At 35.9% G+C, this 20320-nt stretch overlaps 1 protein-coding gene across 1 annotated transcript in view; it reads left to right on the top strand.

Annotated features, from left to right (window-relative positions):
* Positions 1-568: 568 nt before the first annotated feature.
* The window catches only part of LOC129743919 (TATA-box-binding protein-like), a 48771-nt gene continuing 29019 nt past the window's right edge, over positions 569-20320 (top strand). The window contains exon 1 of the mRNA XM_055736161.1: positions 569-1496. The gene's annotated coding sequence lies outside the window, so the exon portion shown is untranslated. The remainder of the gene's footprint in view (positions 1497-20320) is intronic.

The following is a 20320-nucleotide window of genomic DNA, read 5'->3' as shown; positions in this document are numbered from 1 at the left end:
TTCATTACCATAGCATGAAAATAAAATTAATTTAAAAAATAGAGGCTGTAAAATTAAATTTTATTTGAACAACTCAGTATAATGAGTGGACTGTTGTCATCATTTTTTCGAAACTAGGTACGTGTAGAGCTTTGTATGATAATAATTATTATGTAAAACTTAAATCATTCAAAAGTTGTCGGGTAAATAAGAACGCGAGAAACGCATTTCTGTAACACGTATTTGTTCAGGCTCAGATATCTGGATTAACTGAAACTATTGGTTAGATAAACAAGCTGAATTGTTTAAATAGTAATTGTTTGAAATAGTAATAATTGGTAAATGGCTCGATATTGAAACACCAAACAAATAGTAATTGAACGTTCTCAGTTTTGATAGTAGGTACATATAAATAGTTGACGGATCTCAAAACAAAGCTCAGAAGTTCATTAAAGTTTTTCACATCAGGTAAGTTTTATATGTTTTCGAACATAGAATAACGATTAGCAACACTGCGATCAAAAATTGAAAAGTGAAACACACATTCATGTGAATTTTCCGTAGTTGGACTCTCTCACTCTGGGCACCATCGTCGTACCGTGACTGCTAGTTCGTCATTCGTTTTTTCAAAAATGGCCGAGTAGGTAGTGTGCCTCTGTGTAATTCCAACATCCAAGAAGTGCTCGTCGCCATCTAATTTGTAAAAATCCAAATAATTCAGCAAGTATTCCACACCTTGAACTACGGAAAACTATCTGAGCAGTAGTGCGGTGCGTTTGAAGTTATTCAATGCTTGAAAAGACTCTGGTTTATTGTGGTTTATCGGGAATAATAAATGTGGATTTTTTTTCAAGACTCGCGATACAAGTCTGAAGTTTTCCTCTTCCTCCGGAAGTTGCCTGTTCGTGTGCCTGTTGGCCGTGTGCCGAAAAAAAGAATCAGAATAAAATTTTGGTAGAATCTTTCATAGAGATATAAAATTGGGATCATCCCGAAAACGATGTGTATGCGAGAGCAATAAGAAAATTTTACGATACGAAGGTTACGGGGAAGGTGGTTTCCAAAGTGTAGAAAAGATTTTTCTCCTGAATCATCCACAAAGCATACTTGGATGGGTATCTATTAGGTCGTACAGCAGAAACATCAGCCAGAAGCAGAAGGTAGTCCCGTTTTCAGAAGAGCGAGAAAAGCGCAAAGAAATCCAAGAAAACCACGACAACGTCGTAGGAAGAAAGGAAAAAAGTGAAAAGTATTCGCCAGAAGCAGCAGCACGCAGCAGGAAAAAAAGCAGAAGCACCACTATACAGTGAGGATTATTGGTATAGATCAGCAGATCGGTGCTCTTGGTCGTGATTGTGTTCGTATGTACTCCGCTCGGATCGGCACGACCAGAATATCGAGGTGAAATTGAAGAAAATTTCTGGAAGTTCTCCGTCTGTAGATCGACCGGAAGTTCGGGAGACAAAGAACTTTGTCAAGGTTGAAAAACACCTTAAAAGGCGGATGGTGACTGCAAAGTAAGTGAATTTTTAAAAAATATTGACCATTTACAGTACGCTTTACCTAATACGGATTTCATAGAAGATGATGTTTCAAATTATTCTATCGATTTACATTTTCGTCAAACTATAACACAAGGATCACTTGAGTTCAATCTCGGAAAGCCTCCGATAGACTTGAATGGTGGTTAAGGATGACATAGGTCGCGTAATGGGCTCTTGCAACAATTGTCGTGTGCCTGTTGGTTCAGTCGTCACAGTGCATTGATAACGTGCAAAATGGAAAATATATACCTATAGGGGAGTTAAGTCAGTGGCACTGTCCAATAATAGCGAAAAAGTTTGCATTGATGGAAGAATGCACTCGCACACACTCTGGTTGATGAAGGGCACCAACGAGAATTACGTCACAATGACGAGTTGTGCGCTTCGTTCGTACTAAACTGAAACGGTGACGATGCGATGTCCAACAACCATCGCCAGCTAGCGCAAGTAATCACACACAGTGTGTTGTTGAATGAAAACTTACAGCGCCTCTCTCACTGGCTGGCTATTTAGTGGGTCTAATGTGAATGTATTAATTCAAACCCCAACACTGCTGACGGTATTGCATTGGGCAAAAACTTAGCACTAACCTCACCAGCACCAACCAGACTTGCTTGCGATGCGCTCTTTTCCTATTTATTTTTCTGCGCTCGGCCGTACAGTTGGGTCGATTTTGGGGGCGAAGATACGCTCTCTTTGTTTGTAAGTTTCTATATCAATATTCTGATTTCTTACTTTGACTCATTAGCAGTTTATTTGCTGTCTTACCGTTTTCAATTGCAACCTTTATAAAACCATTTATAGCCTTGTGAGAGTAAGCTTTTCAGACCCAAGAATGATTTCAAAAGCTCTCACGTGTGAGCACATTTCGGATTAGAGAATATGAAATTTAAAGGGCAAATAGCAGAGCATTCGATCATAGGGAAATGATATTTGAACTTTTTTTTTCATTTTAGAAGGATATGGATTCCTCGTTGGGAGTATGTAAGCGACCTGTCTTAACCTGCCAACCTTTTTTCTCCAACTGATATCATGAGGGATTAATCATTATCCTGTACTGCATTCTGTTCATATTCATCCGAAATAGATTTAATGCAGTGCAGGATGGGCTAACTAACGTCTCAAGATCGCTCACTACTCTAAACTTTTTTTTTTGTTTGTTGATCTTTCCACCTACATTTCCTTTACAGCGTCAGTTTACAACAGCTATTTAAACGATACAAAAAATATGGATTACTCTTTTTCATTTTTTCTAGATACTCAGCTCCGAACATTCTTGCATTTTATGCACGCATGGTCGTGGTTTCATTCAAAATTGTAGTGGTAAAAAATAACTCATGAAAAACATAAAAGTTGCTTATAGTTAGAATGCTAAAGTCTCAGTTGGGTACCATTTGGGAAAAAAGCTAGAAAATACCTTTAGGATTCAATTTTCATTGACCCTTATAAAAAAACATTTTTGATGAGTTATTCGCGTTTTTGTATTGCATTGCCTTTTTTTATTTGGGAATTAATTCATACCAATATACGTTTTAAAAGCTCTATAAGCACGTTTATATCGTTTATATAAGGGCTGTTCTGTCGTACATTTGCATACATCATAATACATATGTAGTTAGAATTCATTCTCTCTGGTATTGACCTTCCTCAACAAAAGAATCATCGGAAAAGGACCTCCTGATGTCTGCCTGTGGGGAATGTTGCTTTCACAAACATCCACCCACACTACCACGATATCGATGAATACGTGTGCCAAGTGTGTTCGGGCCAAACTGGAATGCACCTGGTATAAGGATTTCTCGGTCTCGAAGCATCCGCCCACCAACGTGTCTGAGTCTGACAGAATCTTCTACTTTTAAGTGATTTTCGTTATAGCTTTTTTTCTCATGTCGAGTGCGAACTGCGAAGATTCTCGGTGCTTCCAAAATGTTGCCGATTCAGTGCAAATCATGCTCGTTTGTCTAGCTTGTTGATGACTGTTGTAGAGACAACATCAGTGTCCCAATTTCAGCGTAAACCCTTTCTAGAAGAAGGGGAAAATAGTTTGGTTCGAACCAGGTGTTTTTCCTGTTGTTTGTAATTTTTTTTATTGCTAGCAATATACGCTGTACTACTTGTTCATCTATAAGTTTTAATTAATTCAGACGTAAATGTGTTGAAGCAATTTCACTTCTTCACATTTACGGTATTTATCTTGAAACCTTTTATCATACCATTATTGTATTGACCGTTATAAACAGAAAGATACCCTGAACCGGAATTCGAAAATATTTCGTCTGCTTGTGCTACGAAATACAGTGAACACGTTTAATTGTCACCTCTGTGAGAGGATGAGCTTTAATCCCCCACAGATGATTTCGTAAACCCATTTGTTGCAACACGGGCTCGCAGCCGAGATAAACTAGAGCAGAACATATTAATATACTCCACGACGATTGTCATGCATATACACATGAGCGGAGAATGTGCTGCTGTTACTGAGAATGATAAGAACCGCACTGTGTAGTGTAGCGCCGCCAACAATTTATGCAAATAGGCTAGAAATTGAGAGATGGAACATTATGCTCTCGTGTTCTGTTATGTTGAAAATAACTGCTTCGTTGCTTTCCCGAGCAGGAAGAGAGGGAGTTTAAAGAAACAAAAATATCCGATAGCCACTGACCGATATTCGCCAAAGCGGATAGTGCTTTGAAAGGACAGTCACTCTCATGATTTTTTGAATATGGATTTTAACCTTTAAGGTCAAGAACGGTTTAGTCCTTGTACAATGATGCAAACTTTATTACCTAAATTTTATTATTCATATTCAAGACGGTAAGGATTTTGTTTATATTGACTGTAAATAAAGAAAATTTTCAAAAGTAAGTACGATTTGATTTGGATTTACTAGAATCCTACTTTTTGCAAAATGACAAAAAAAAAAAACGAAACCAACCGGAAGCCGTGATGTCATTTCTGTGTGTTTCGATTATTCCTCGGGTACATATATTTCCTTTTTACCGTGTGACATCCAGCTCTGCCTGCACGTATTCAAAATTGCCAGCTGAAGCCGGGAGAATATATACCCATGAGCGGAAGTTGGAACACACGCGACCGACCCGTCTGTATGCTCACCCAACCGTAGACCTTCCGTTCCTCGAGACGAGTATAGGATAGGGCTACCATATCCTTCAACGCCAAAAAGAGTACGTTGAAATCATTTGCAAAATATTAAGGAGAAACGGGAAAACAGGAAATTTAAGGCCATTCAAATAGTGACAAATTGCTAGTTTTGTGACTTACCTGGCAATAATGGCAAAACATAGTTTTACAAATTGAAAGTTATCGTTTTTAATATTTGTTAATTTTCTTGCAGATTTTTAGTGAAAAGTCAAAGGGTCGTTGGATTATTCGAAAAGATAGAGATCGTTAACATGAGAAAACGTTGCACTTCAAAAAGAGTTCAAATTGCTGTTGTGCTCTCTGCCAACTGTTTGAGCGCTAATTGCATATTCAAAGGCGCTGATTGCCTGCACAGTTTATTTCGACGACTGGGAGAAGCTTTTGTCAAAAGCGGGTTTGAAACTTTCGAAGTTGTTGTGTTTTACTTATAGAAAAGTTTTGCAAATGAAATAGACAACTTGTTTGTAACAAAAAATTTAGATTTTAATCGATTTGTTATGCTTCCCATTTTAATTCATTGTTTGAAAAACTCAACAAAGTAGAGAAACCTGAAATATCGTGCCATGAATGCATAAAGTGTTGCATTTCTTTCGGACTTCTTGTACATATAGGAACAGAAACTTAAGAACTGGAAAAAATAAATTCGTTTCTCTTATAAAATGCCTTTCAACAGAAAAAGGAGTACAAACCGCAAGATTTCACAAAAAGAAGAGTACGCTCATTTCTCGATTGAAGAAGAGTATAGTATGGTAACCCTAGTATAGGAACAGTGCGCGGCAGCTATCTTTGCACTGGCACAGCACTGATTCTTTCTGGCGAGAGAATAATTGTGACGAGCCAACAAATATGTCGTTAACACTACGTATGGAGAACTCGTGTATAGGTCATCCATATCGTTTCAAATATGGACATAAAGTTGCGATGGGAGACAAACGCTGTTTGATGAGAACATGTTAAATTTAGTTGCTGAAATACGAGTAGACATACCTATTGATCATTCCTGTTCTGAAATTTCTGCTCACCTTGTCGTGTTGTTGTTTGAAAAATTTTTTCAACAAAGCTAAGTTTTGTCTCGAAGTGCTGTTTTTGGTCTCCTTCTCAGTCCTTAATGTGTTATTCCTATGCAAAAATCTCTAAGAGCACCTGCAACGGTTCAGGCGTAAATATTGGTTTTAAGTATACCAGTTTTAGCACAATTTTAAATTTTGGAATCGGCTAAAACACGCGCTCCCCACCGGTGTGATAGCAAATTTAAAACGGGTACAGTTTTATTGCAGACACACCGAAATTTCCAAAAATCCGAAGGGGGAAATAAATAAAGTTTGAAGTATTTTATGTAAATTTCGAAAAAAAATCAAATATCCGGAAGATTACAAGACTAAAAAACAAATATTTAAAGATGGGAGTAATTTCACCTTTTATTTTCTTTATTTTATTGAATTTTTCGATAAAAAATTACTTGATTTATAGATTTTGTGAAATGATATTGTATCCAATGTTGTTGCATGCAAGCTTTCGTGCAGTTTATTTAAATTTATTTGTTTTTCGCATTATTTCGCCCCCCCCCCCCCTCGCGATGTTCCAACTCCGAGTGACAAAAGAAGGATTTGAAATTTGTTCCGGCCTAATTGAGAAGAAAAAACTCATTTTAATAGAAAAATTGCTAAGTTTTGAGTTTTACACCGTCATTATTCTACCAGGATTTCATGAACTTAAAGTCTTTCTAATGAAGTTTGTTCGAAACAAGTAGAAATGGATTGACGATTGAATACCTTTCTTTTTCCAATTGACTTCAACCGATTTCTTCCAGGCCGTAACGAAACACCCTGCTGGATCGGCTTTGACCCTTTTGACTATAGTTTCAACTTGCTTCATTGACAATGACCTGACTAGTTTCGACCAACACATTGACTCATTGAACAACTACCAGTTGGCAGAAACCAGTTGAAACCGATTTTTATCTATAATTGAACGAAGCTTTAAAAGTCAAAATGACTATACGCAGCGAGAAAAAAAGCTTCATTGAAACAAAAATCTTGTTTTCGAAATACCTTTTGAAAATAAGTAAAAATTCATAAACATATTTGTGCTATCGTTTGACCAAACTAAACAGATTGGCAAACATGCTCTTTTTATGTATTCTTAAGTAAAATTTTCATGATTAACAGTATACTGTAATATAGTTACTAATGTAGCAGACGGCTTTTTTAGCCAGAAATTGAAAGGTTTTTTTTTCTAAGAATCATGTCAGTTTAGTCAATGTTATCGAAGAATATATCATATTTCACGGTTTTTATATTAAAACCGTGAAATATGATAAATTGTTCGTGTAGATTAAAAATATTGTTAACAACTTTTGACAATAATCGGTCATTACATTGATATTCAATTTTTTTAATTTATTTTAAAGCTTATTGTTGTTTTGCGTTAATTTCATTAGGATGCTTCTGTTATTTTCCTTTTCTTATTCATATAACGTTTTAACTTGGGAAACGCTGACCGGGCTCACTAATTCTTTGAGGCCAAGAGCTATTTATTAAAATATAAAGTCAAGAATAGTGTGACATAAATTTTTTATACTTGATACGATTTTTGTTAACATGTTTTCTCAATTTATGTTACGTATTGACTGGTTTTGGCGGGAAAAAACATTCAAATAATTTCGCAAAAAGAAACAATTATTACACCCATTGCTACCCAAACATGTGTGAAAATAATCATCATTGGCTAAAATTTTCTCACCGTGAACCCCGAACGTCTAAATCGGCCTGTCGTATATTTTGAAATCCTGTTCCAAATTTGCATGAATTTGGAACAAAGGCATATAACTGTTGGGAATTTTGAAATCGATAACTGTGCTAAAACAGCAATTTACGCCAACGGTGCCGGACGAACTGTTTTAGCGTAGTCGAAAACCGTGTTTTGCATACACCGTTAGGACAGCCCTAAGTATCAAGATAGTCGGGTAATTGTTTTTTCGAAAAAATCGTTGGCGTCACCTGCATAATTTCTATGGTGCTGCAGCTCTGCGAGACGGGATCCAAGCTTTGCAACTTTCCAGACAAGCATTGCAGCTTTGCATTCAAGCTTTGAATAAAAGCACATCATCACACTAATACTTTGAAAAACAAGTGTAATGCACTTCCAGGCGACGGCAACGCTACACGCTTTGTCTATGTATCGTATGACCAACATCTTTTAAATAAGTGGTCGTGAATCTCGTTTTTAAGCTTTTTCTCCTCAGATTTAAGCTTTTTTTTGCCTTGAGAGCATAGGAGACGAAAGCTTAAATCTGAGGAAGAAAGCTTAAATCTGTCAAAACGAAGGGAAAAAAAGGGGAAATCTGAGAGATGTGCTCCATACGGCTTGAATAGCGTTGCCGCCGCCTGTGCACTTCCCGGCAATGTTATTCAAACCGTGTGGAGCACATCTCTCAGATTTCCCCTTTTTTTCCCCTCGTTTTGACAGATATAAGCTTTTTTCCTCAGATTTAAGCTTTCGTCTCCTATGCTCTCAAGCAAAAAAAGCTGAAATCTGAGGAAAAAAAGCTTAAAAACGAGATTCACGAGCACATGTTTAAAAGATGTTGGTCACACGATACATAGACATATCGTGTAACGTTGCAGGGATCTGGTGTAATGTCACTCACAGAATGTTTATGTTTATATTGTTTGCAACAAAGCAGTTTGCGTTGGTGCATGTGTGTGTCTGAAAAAAAGTTTAAACTCGAGGTTGGATCTCAACTCGTCAACCCTTTTTTTTTAAATTATGTCTTTATTCGTACCAATTCATCATTACATTTATACCTTTTTTTTTTGTAATTTCTTTATTTGAAACGGCTCATACCTTTAGGTACATTTATACCTATTACATTATTACATTAAATTGGGTGTTCAGTTCAAAAATGAACTGTCCAGAGTCCTATAGTTTACACACTGACCACACTGACTTGACTCTTAGAACAAAAATTCAACCATTTTCTGTCTAATTTTTTGTTGTCAGCTTTTGCAGGTTCGCAATACCGACGGCAGGTGGCGAACCTGAAAAATTTGACAAAAAATGCCCTGTAGGAAAAATGGTCCTGTTTAGCCCGATTTTATCGTAGAAATTGCGTGTTTTATTTTTAAAGTTGGGTGGCATTTCCTAACTGGGATAGCATTTCTTCAAATCGATCGATGCGCACTCTGGAATCGACATTGCGTACTGTTGGAAAAATGATTTTTTTTTGTTTTTTTTTCTGGAAAAATTATCCAGAAAACGAAATCGAGTGTCCAGTCAGTATGGTCAGTGGTTTACATATCACTAAAATTTATTTATTTGATTTAATTTGCTGAGCGCAATCAAGTATTTTTTATGTAGGAGAACATACTGTAATGTCAAAAATATTTTAAACCTACAACTAAAAACTAAAACTATCCTAAATTAAACTAATTATAGAGAGAACGAATCTCTGTAATGGAAGACTGCATCGATTTGCCTCAGAAGTTGGAGATGATGTTGGTGGCCATCTCTTCGTTAGATTCAATGCCCGCAATCCGATGAAGATCTGATGCTGTGCCAAGGTGGAAGGCGCAAAATCATTTTCAGAACCTTGTTCTGAATCCTCTGGATGGCTTTCTTCCTTTTCCACATTTTCAAGTAATTTAAAAAGGAATTTATCGTACCACTCCTAAATTTCGACCTTTGGCTGAAAGCAACGTATCATCAGTAAATAATGTTCTACCTTTTCCTTCTGGTACATCAGGAAAATCAGAAGTAAAAATATTGTATAAAATTGGCCCAAGTATACTGCCCTGAGGGACACCAGCTCTAATAGGTGTCCTCACAGAACATGAATTTTGATAGCTTACTTGTAAGGTTCGGCTAGTCAAATTATTTTGAATAATTTTGGTGAGATATACAGGAAAATCAAATCGAGCTAATTTAGCTACTAAACCTTTGTGCCAAACACTGTCAAAAGCTTTTTCAATATCAAGTGTAGAGCAACACCAGTTGAATAACCTTCAGATTTGCTAGCGTTAATCATATTAGTTACACTTGAAAGTTTAAGACGAAAACCAAATTGTTCATCAGGGAAAATAGAATTCTGATTAATGTGATTCATCATTCTATTCTAAATATCTCTCTCAAATAGTTTACTTAAAGAAGGAAGCAAACTAATTGGTCGATAACTTGAAGGCTCTGAAGCACCTTTTCCAGGTTTCAAAATTGGAGTTACTTTGGCATTTTTCCAATTATTTGGAAAATAAGCCAAGTGAAAACATTTATTAAAGATTTTAACTAAATAATTTAAAGTGCTTTCAGACAACTTTTTAGAAAATCACTTCTTCCCCCGGAGCTTTCATATTTCTAAATTTTTTGAAAATCAATTTAAGTTCATCAATATTTGTCTCACAAGAACTTTCAAACATATTTTGTTTAGAAAGAATATCATCAAATTCTAGGGAAATTTGAGCATCAATTGGACTTACAACGTTTAAATTAAAATCATGAGCAGACTCAAATTGTTGGGCTAATTTTTGAGCTTTTTCTGCATTAGTTAAAAGAAGTTTATCCCCATCCTTCAAAGTAGGAATTGGCTTCTGGGGCTTTTTCAGAATTTTAGTTAATTTCCAAAATGGCTTTGAGTAGGGTTTTATGTCCTCTACTGCTTTTGCAAAACTTTCATTACGAATACAATTTAAACGACGTTTGATCTTTTTTTGAAGGTCGCAATAAATAAATTTCAAATAAGGATCCCTAGTTCGTTGATATTGGCATCGACGTATGTTTTTCAGTCGTATCAAAAACTAAAGATCATCATCGATCAAAGGTTAATTGCATTTATGTTTAACTTAAGGTATTGAAGCGGCTTTAGCATTGACTATTGAATTTGTCAAATTTTCTACAGCCAAATCAATATCTTCTATTGAATTCAGTGGAACGTTTACATCTAAATTACGTTCAACAAAATTCTTATATCGCTCCCAGTTAGCTTTTTGAAAGTTAAAAGTTGGTTTAAAAAGTTTTCAATGGGGCTTTGTGATAAAGAAAAAGTTCTGGAAGGTGGTCTGAATAGAAGTCCACATGAGTAACTAATTGACTACAATGCTCGCCTAAATCCGTTAGAACCAAATCAATTGTGGAGGGATTTCTAATTGAAGAGTATGTCCATTAGGATATTCAACAGTATAATAACCTGCAGACAGTCATTAAATAAAATATTCCCATTTGAATTTGATGAAATATTATTCCAAGTTCGGTGTTTTGCATTAAAGTCACCAATAATTAAAAAAAATAGATTTGTTTCTGGTGAGTTTTTGTAAATCTCCCTTCAAAAAAAATTTCTGTTCACCGCTACATTGGAAAGGCAAGTCTGCGGCAACAATTATAATTTTCCCCATAGAAGTTTCTAATTCAATTATATTAGGTACCCTGTGTTTTTTAATAGCCATCGTTCCCACTTACCGCGGTGTAGCTTACATATTTTCAATATGCCCAGGTGAACCAGTCTTCTAAACAGGATGCTGGTGGGATGAGATGGGACAGCAGAACGATGAATTCAATTCTCTCGTCCAACGTCTGCTTTTTTTTAAATTATTTGTTTGTATGTACTAGCAAAAGATACTTACAAACATAAGAAGCCGTTTATGCTAATGATAACCTTTAGCACAAATAGATGTAACCTTTTTGTTGGAGTACACTAGCCATTTTTACAAAATCCAAATTCCTTTTTTATGACTTCAGCTATTTAATGATTTTTAATTCATGCAATGCAATGCAATGCAATACGATCATCCACTAGTATAATGTTTTTTTTGGTTGGGAAAGTAAACCTAAACCTCATGCTGTTATTTTATAAATTCCGATAATCTTTCTTAAAGTAAGATCCACAAGCTAATGTTCACTGTTATATGGTTTGTATAAAGCATTAAGTCCAGCAAACCTGCCACTATTGTCTGCACGACGACTCCGGCAATGAATAAACGTTCAACCAAATCATATCGATCAATTCATTGGTGCGGCGATGGCGGTTTGTGCGCTCTCATAATGCCTTCAATGGAGCTAACTTCCTGTGCATATGTAGCTCTACCATCATAGGTGTACGTTTAGGTTTAGCATGTAAGAGAGCAAGCAGACATAGCGAACAAACAATGCTCAGTCAGTACCTGGCAGGGCTGCAAGTAGCAGAACAGCCGTAGCGCAAACCGTTCTCTTTTTTCGGCAAGTCATAATAATATTATTAACAACGTGCCAGGGATTCTAATTTTGTGCATCTCTTCCCGTGAGAGGGCTCCAGTCCAGGTGCTGAATGGGCGTTTGGGGTCTGATCCCCAATTGGAGTTATGAATGTTGAAAGCAATTTCTGATTGCTTACAGCTACTACCTTAGATCAATTTTCCTACAGCCTACTGGTTTTGAATGTGTGTCTAGTATTAGCTGTACCGGTATAAATTTATTCAGTTCCCAACTTACCTATTCTAGTTAGCTTATACTAGCTAGCCGCCACACGTGGTTAGGGTTCAAAGTTAGAGTGGTTATTCATTTCCTGTTCTGTTTGGACTCAATCTAAGAACGAACAACAATAGATCAAGCGGTCAGTTGCACTCGATCGCGAAGGGATGAGGGAGGAGGACGTATTATTAAACGATAGAACCTAGCGCAGACGAGTCACTCCAGAGGTCAGCTGTTGCCCACTATTTTCTGGTGCGTTCAATGCTCTTCTCGATGGGAATTGCTGGTAAGAAGCTCCATTGCCTTCCAGGCTTACACTTTGTGTCAGTTTGTACCTTCCAATATGGGCTGTTGCTAAAGGCAGGTCAATCTGTGTTAGTTTTCGTTTCTACTTTTGTTTTGATTTTCTTTACACATCTTTCTTACATTCACCGCATGGAACCAATCAATTCGAAAAAAGATTGTGTTGATACCGATATATTATAGGTATACCTATACGTTAGATGTTGCAACAACAGCGCCCAATGTAAAGAACCTTAGAAATGTGGAATATGTTGGGGGAAGAGACTTGGATTATAATTTCCACCCAAGAGTTGACTTATGTGATGGAGTATTATTTCCGAACAGGTTATCGTCATGTGGTGGTAATTGAATCATTTTTGGGCATCGAGATATTTTGTTTTTTTTTTAATTAAACAATTTATGTCTCAGTTATAACACTTTTAAAAGTATACAAATTTAACTTATTGAGAGCACCTCTTGTTCAGCCGTATCTATAATTCTGCTGTTGGAAGGCCTTTTATGAATCTATAATAATTGTCAGTTGTTTCCATGATTGACGATTAAAAAAGCGTACACCAACTGCTGCCAGTTGAATGAAATTTACTTTACCCTTACCCTGTGAAAAACAAATTTGGCGTGGACGAGATTGGGTGAGCTATGTTTGTCTCTGGGACCGCATAAAGAATAAAAAGTGAGCAAAGCGACGCATTTTCGACCCAATATACCTAGAGCTAGAATGAGTTAGTGAAGTGAAGATGCTGCGCTCCGTCTCGTAGGCAGCAAGAATGACTGCTAACCAGAAGGCTGCTACTGTTGCCGTCTGCCGGCTGCGGCGTGTTGTGTTCTCAATCGCTAAGCAAGATGGAGCAATAAACACACGAACGTCAACGACTCTCCTCGCCGAGTGAGAGCAAGAGCAGAAAGAAATAAAAATCACGACAACGACCTCAAAAACACCATGTGATTCATAGGTTTTTAGGTCGCACAAAAGTACCAGTCGCGGTAGCGCTATATACGCAGCAGTGTATGGTTTTTTTAAGCTGACACTGCGCTACTTGTACAATTGGATCGAAAATGTGATTTATTTGTTTTGGGTGACAGTTGTAATCGATTTCAAGGTGTTCAGATCACATTTCTGGCTATATCGCTGGATCTCCTCGAAACAACAAAAGGCACATGAACCGCTCATGAACGTTTTATTAAGATTTAGGCTTTCAAAGGAAAACACTTCATATTCACACTTCATATTTCCCCGTGTAATTATGATTATGCCTATCATATCTATAACAGTGTATTGAACATCATTGTTTGTGTTTGTTTTTCATTAAACTTCGAAGCTTTACTATAAGGCGAAAAAAATTCGGAAAAAAATAAATAAATGGGGAAATGATGTTTTAATTTTTTTTTTCAAATATTCTATAAATAAATCGAATTTTGAAAGAATTTAAAATTGTAAAAGTTAACATGGAACTTTGTTACCCTTATGTATTCCAGATTTATTCAAATTTTCGATCTTCGATCTTCGATCGATTTTTCGATTTCAAGCAAAGGAGATAGTATGCAATTCAATTGTATACAAGGTTTTGTTCAATTAATTCGAATTTATTGTTATATAGAAAAATAGAAATTATAGATCATCTTCATCTTTTTTATGAGGCAAAGTAAAAAATACTAAAACCATTTGACGTCCACTTTTATCTATATATATAAAAATGAATGTTTGTCTGTCTGTCTGTTCCCTATAGACTCGGAAACTGCTGAACCGATCATCGTGAAACTTGGCATCTGAGAGTTTTTGGGGCCGGGGATGGTTTCTATAATAGTTACTAGAGATGTACCGAATATTCGGTCGGCCGAATACCGCCGAAAAACCGTTAAGCCGAATATTCGGCTCACCGAATAGTTGAGCCAAGTATTTGGCCGAATAGGCCGAATACTTATTTTTCAAATATTATACACTAACATACTTGTTAAATTTTATAAACTGATTTTGGATAATTTCTAAAATATCCAAAAGTAATGTTGAAAATGCTTCAAAATCATCAAAAACTTATGGTTTCAGCAAAGATCTTAGGTGTATCCGTGTATATTTCACTGTAGATAGCTTTACACTTTGATTATCGTTTATTCCAGATTTTTTGTCATACATCCAAGCTTGTCCATAAATCCAATAAAGAATTCAAGAAAAGTCAAATCTGACCGGGATGGCCAGATAAAATTTGAAATTTTTCAGATTTTATCCGGGTTTATTCAGATTATTTGCTACATCAAATAAATACTCAAAATTTTCTATGAAATTATTAGATTTTGCGTTCAAAACGACTTGTTAGAGTAAATTTAAATATAAACATTAATTTTTCATTAACCCAATTCCTTAGATACGATTTTAACACTACTGCTGTGATTCGATGAAAACATTATATTTCAAGTAATTTACTTTCTTTTTCCACTTGTATGTTTGAGAATAATGCCTAGATTCTGTTGAGAGATGCTCTTTTATACAATTTTTTCAAAAAATTGTCTAGATCTGCTCGTGTGGATTTGTTTGGTAGAAAATATGGTTTTCTTTAAGTTGAAGATCATCGTTTTTTGGCAACTTTTTTGAAAAACAAAACCATGGACTCCGAAATTTACAAGGAGGAATGCCTGAAAAACTTTTTTTTTTTTCGTACATTGGATCTCACAAAGGACTAGATAAGTTTTCGCCAGATTTAGCAAGCTGCCACTACAGCTAGGAGGTTCTACAGTGGTATTGGGCCAACGGGTGGATTTTGTCGAAAAGGACATCAACCCACCCAACTGCCCTCAATTCCGCTCTATCGAAAAATTTTGGGCAATTCTTCTTCTTCTTCTTCTTCTTCGTTTTGACGATATGGCCAGAGAATGGTACTCTATAACACCACTAACTTTTTGGGCAATTGTCAAGCAGAAGATGAAGAAGAATGGTAGGACGACTCGGGAAGCAACAGAGATGAAGAGATTGTGGAACAAAATGGCCGCTGAGGTCAGCGAATAGGGTGTTCAAACTATAATGAGTGATACTCAACCAAAAGTTCGAAAATTCATCAAAACAACATCGGAATAATTTTTTTATTATTTTTCCTTTAAAGTGCAATAGAAACCCTACATTTCAACTACAAAACATTTTTATTTTGTTTATATAGCTCCGAGATAGACCCGTTTTAATGCGTCCAGATTTGAAGTGATCCATGCTTTAGTTAAAATTCGATATTCATCTGATTCAATATAAAATAAGCCATTTCAAAAAGCTTGGCATCTGTTTTGACATGTTTTGTTCCAGATTTTATTGGAACCCAATCTCTTTGATGATATACGTTCTAAAAGCAACAATTTATCTGATGTCCTTCAAACTATTGGTAACATTTTGAAAATCAAAGAGACTTCTACTTGAAGAAGATCTGATGTATTAGACATCTGGTTGGAAATAATCGATTCAAAAACATATGGGCCCTTATTCTGCGCCGCGAGTGACGTGATGATAGTCGAGTCACCCAAGTCACTCTATTCCGGTAGTCGGTTTAGGTGAGGATTGTCACTTCGGATGAACTTTGTGAGTTCTTACCCTATTGTCGTAGTCACCGTGGGTGAGAATCGTCGCATTCGGGTGACGATTTTAGGTGACAATTGTCGGTACCTTTTCAGGTGACGACGAAGAACAAATCTAAGCAAAATCGTGAACAAAGCGGCATTTTAACAATAAATTGTAACACAATAGATATAAATAAACAGAAATAGTCTGTTAAAATTGTTTTTCCTCCATTTAAAGTCATTTTTTTTTCTTCTAAAAATTAATAAACAAAAATTAGCATATCTAGTCGAAAATCTTTAATTTTAATCTGAATTACAAATTGTCGATACCTTTTTAGGTAGCGACGAGTTAGAAAAATAGTCGAAAAATGGCTTCAAATATGCATTAAATACGATACATTTGAATGTGAACCCAATTACATGTATGATTCACTTCAAATTCTAATACAAGGCATTTCTATAAAAAAAAATGTGGAAAAGACGTCAAATTTTCCCATGTAACCAGAATTTTGTATTTTAATCTTTAATTCTGGTGGCAATTGAAATTTAATCTTTTCCTATGAACCCAATATTTTAATTTTAAATTTATTTTCTCCTATTAAATAGTGGTTTGATAACATTTTTTTTGTTAAAGAACTGTCCAACTAAATCTAAATTTTAATTAAAAAAAACAACATAAAAATTCTGAATTTATGTTTTCTGTATTGAAATAGTTCTTCATGTCTTTCCGGAATGACAAATGCCAATGTTGGTACGGTTGATGCGCTTCCAGTTGGAATCTGTTGTTGGAAGAGCGGCAATGTTGGTAGGACCCAGCAGACTGGAGAAATAATTGGTTCCTCCCAGCAGCGTGACGCGTTTCCTTTTGTTAGAACCACCAAATATAGTGCTGAAACAAAACCAACGCAAATGCAGTAAGATGTTTTTGCCATCTGCAATCAAAACATTAATGCTTCTATACTAACCTGAAAAGCTTCAAATGTTGGCACCGATGTTCCAAGTTGAATCCACTTGGCCTAGACCGCTGCCGTAGACTTCCGGATTTGTCAATTTTCGGCTTTTAATCCAACTGAGCTAAATACCGTATCTTTCTGTATCGGTTTTCCTTTTTTTTCACATCCGCTTTGGTCCTCAGCTCCAAGTGCAGCTTGGGCAACTTGCTTACACCGGTTAATTCGACGGATGCCTTTTGCGAACCGGAATTCGCACTAGTTTATTGAATTATGAATATTAAATTTTGAAAACGCGAACAAAATAAAAGCAAACCGAGCAAATTTGACACATGGATTCATTCAGTCACTCACCAGAGAATGAGCTCCTGTCACTTTGCCCACATCGACTCCGGGAATAAGGTGACAAATCTCACGGTGACTCCGAGGTGAGGTGACAATCATCACGTCACGCGCGGCGCAGAATAAGGGCCATGGTGTATGAGATAGAAGAAATAGAAGACAAATGAAATTGTCGCTTTTTAATTTCTATTAAAAACTTAACAGGATATTCGACCGAATATTCGGCCGAATATTCGTTTGGCCAAATAGTTGAAAAGGTCAATATTCGGTATTCGGCCGTTCGCCGAATACCACTATTCGGTACATCTCTAATAGTTACAAACCGCTCCGACTTAAGGGAGGGAGGGCTTTCATACAAAATTTGTAGTTTTTCGAAACAAATTAAAGTCATGACATCCATTTTCTCGAGATTTTTTTTCCTTTGGGCGGTTCGTTTTTCGTCTCAAAGGTCGAGGCGTCGCGAGCCAACGTCGTGAGAGGATAGTAACCATGACATAGCATACTGATCAGTGGGAATATTTTGGCGCGTATTTCTCAACCAAGCATATTTTCAATACCAGGACCCTGCAGGGGTGGCGATATGGAGCCTTGATGTGATTTTTTTCCTACTTGATTCCTCCTAGCTTATTTGTACAGCACATGGTTATGAATGACGCCTAGATGTGACCCAGATTGACATTTTGCCGATCGAATAAAACATATTTTTTTTGCCAAAATCTGAAAAGTCATGGCATCCATTTTTATAGTGTTTTCGTTTATTGGCAGTGGCAACCTAGTTGCCCACGAGTTTTGCCCTAACTGCTGTTATTATGTTCGGTTATTAATTCAGAAGTCCACTAGTTTTGCCCGAGATTTGAACCTCAAGCAGGCGGTTGCACACCGTAAAAGTTGTCAGTGTTGGGGGTAAGCATAAGGGGAAGTATAGCAACCATATATTTGCATCGTCCCGGGTAACGATTCTGTTTGTTTATTCAGAAAAAGTTTTGACCCGCGCGAGTGGAGATAAACGAAAACGGCATTAGAGATTTTCTTTTCTTTGGGACGTTTGTTTTTCGTCTCTTTGGTCAAGCAAACGTCGTCGCAAGTGGATAGTAACCAAAACATTCATTGATCGCTGGAAAAATTTAACAATTAGGCGCCTGTTTCTCAACCAAGTACCTACCTATATTTCTTATGCACGGGGGGGGCGATATGCAACCTAGATATGTTTTTTCTTGCTTAATTGTACACAGCACGTGGAAATAAATGACGCCTAGATGTGACACGGGTTGGTATTTTATCAATCGAATCAAAAGCAATCTAAAGATTTGCAAAAATACTTCCATATTTGTTGTCCATATAGCATTTGTTGTCTAAAAAATATAAATTTAGTTCTGATGCTAATGAAATAATAGTATGACACTTTGCGGACAATTGAAAAAAAAATACAGAAAGTAAAGAATTTACGTACAATTTTTTAACCCATTTCGCCTTCAAGTTTATTTTTGAATCATATTGATAACAGAAATATGAATAAGTTGTTTTCTACAGAGGTTGATCGGAAACGTTTTATTGAACATGTAAAAATGTATTTAACTGAAGGTTAATCAAGCGCCATTTGTTACTTCAGCGTAAATACACAACTGAAACGAGTTTAGAAATGAAAATGAAAGCTTTTAATTTTAAAAAATCCTGAAAAAAATCGTACTTTTTGCTTACATACCAATTCAAGTACGTACATGAAAAGTGTTTTTGTGTTAAGCCCGGTTTACAGTTCTTGTGAACTCGAACTCGAACGTGAACGTGAACTCACCACAGTGAAAAAATATTCCGCAGTGAAATGTCAAATCTTCAAAATTAGCAAGAGTTTTGTTCAATTACAGGTAGAAATTGGTATCGATCGGTAAATGACAGATCATTCAACCAATGTTTTGATCGATACTTGTGGAACCAATGCTCTAATTTAAATTCAAATTTCTCAAAAAACATATTGTTCTTCTTCAAAACATATTTAGCTTTGAAAACGATTGATTTAGTAAAATAATCCCAAAGTTCTTATCTTTGAATACAATGAATTTAAATTAAATTTTATGAAGTAGTACTCCCAAAAAGTATTTATCGATCAAGGAGTAACGAGCTTTAGCGATTCGTTTCTTTTGAAAAACTTATTGAAAGGACGTTATGAATAGAACTTCTACAAAATAGCCATTTTTTGTTCTTGATTTAAAATTGACAAAAATTTCAAAATTACTTTTGATTAGTGAAACAATTGAAAACGTTTTTATTTAATTAATGCATCAGTACATTTTTGTTCGTTAATTTTTCTGCTTTTCAGTTCTCCTTAAAACACATTATTTTTGAATGATTTCATAAATTTTTATAATTATTTCCATACCTTTTCTGAAGCACACATTTGAACAAAGCGGAATCTGTTTTTATTTATTTCAATGGACTCTGGCCATTCGATGATCCTCATTTACATGTATTCGATGAGAAGCTCTTCCAACAGGTACATTTATTTGTCGAGAAACTCTTCCAACAGGTGCAATTAAATGATGCCCAAGCGGGTTTTACAGTTTAAAAAAAATATCGTATGCGTTTCATTTCAAACTCGTAGTATTTTAAGCCTTTAATTGTCTTCAAATGTGCTTACAAATTAAAAAAAAAACTAATTTTTATGAAGCAAAAATTTTTCCGTCATCGGTGAAATTTTTTTCAGAATGGACATTGCCATTCGGACGTGAAAATGGACGCGGAATTTATATTCACCACTCTTGTTGTTCGTTTTCCGTTTTCACGTTCGCTCAGTGCGTTTACACTTCGAGCGGAATGTTAGTGAACGCGGAAAAAATATTCCGCATTGAATCGGGGGAATTGAAATAAAACCAATGTTGAAGAGTTTTGAACTAGGAAATCAGTTCAAAAAAAATCGTTCAACCATTCCGCATCTATTCCACCTAGTTTCGCAGCCATGAAATGCAGCATAGTCGAGTTTTTGAAGAATATAAGTATTTTCATTTTCACGTTCGAAAGAACTGTAAATGCACCTTTACATGGCTGAATAAAATAGACTTTTGATCCGCTTCTTTTTTGAAAAGT

The sequence above is a fragment of the Uranotaenia lowii genome, chromosome 2 (assembly GCF_029784155.1).
Source record: "Uranotaenia lowii strain MFRU-FL chromosome 2, ASM2978415v1, whole genome shotgun sequence".
NCBI lineage: Eukaryota > Metazoa > Arthropoda > Insecta > Diptera > Culicidae > Uranotaenia > Uranotaenia lowii.
This window is presented reverse-complemented; position numbering and strand designations above follow the sequence as displayed.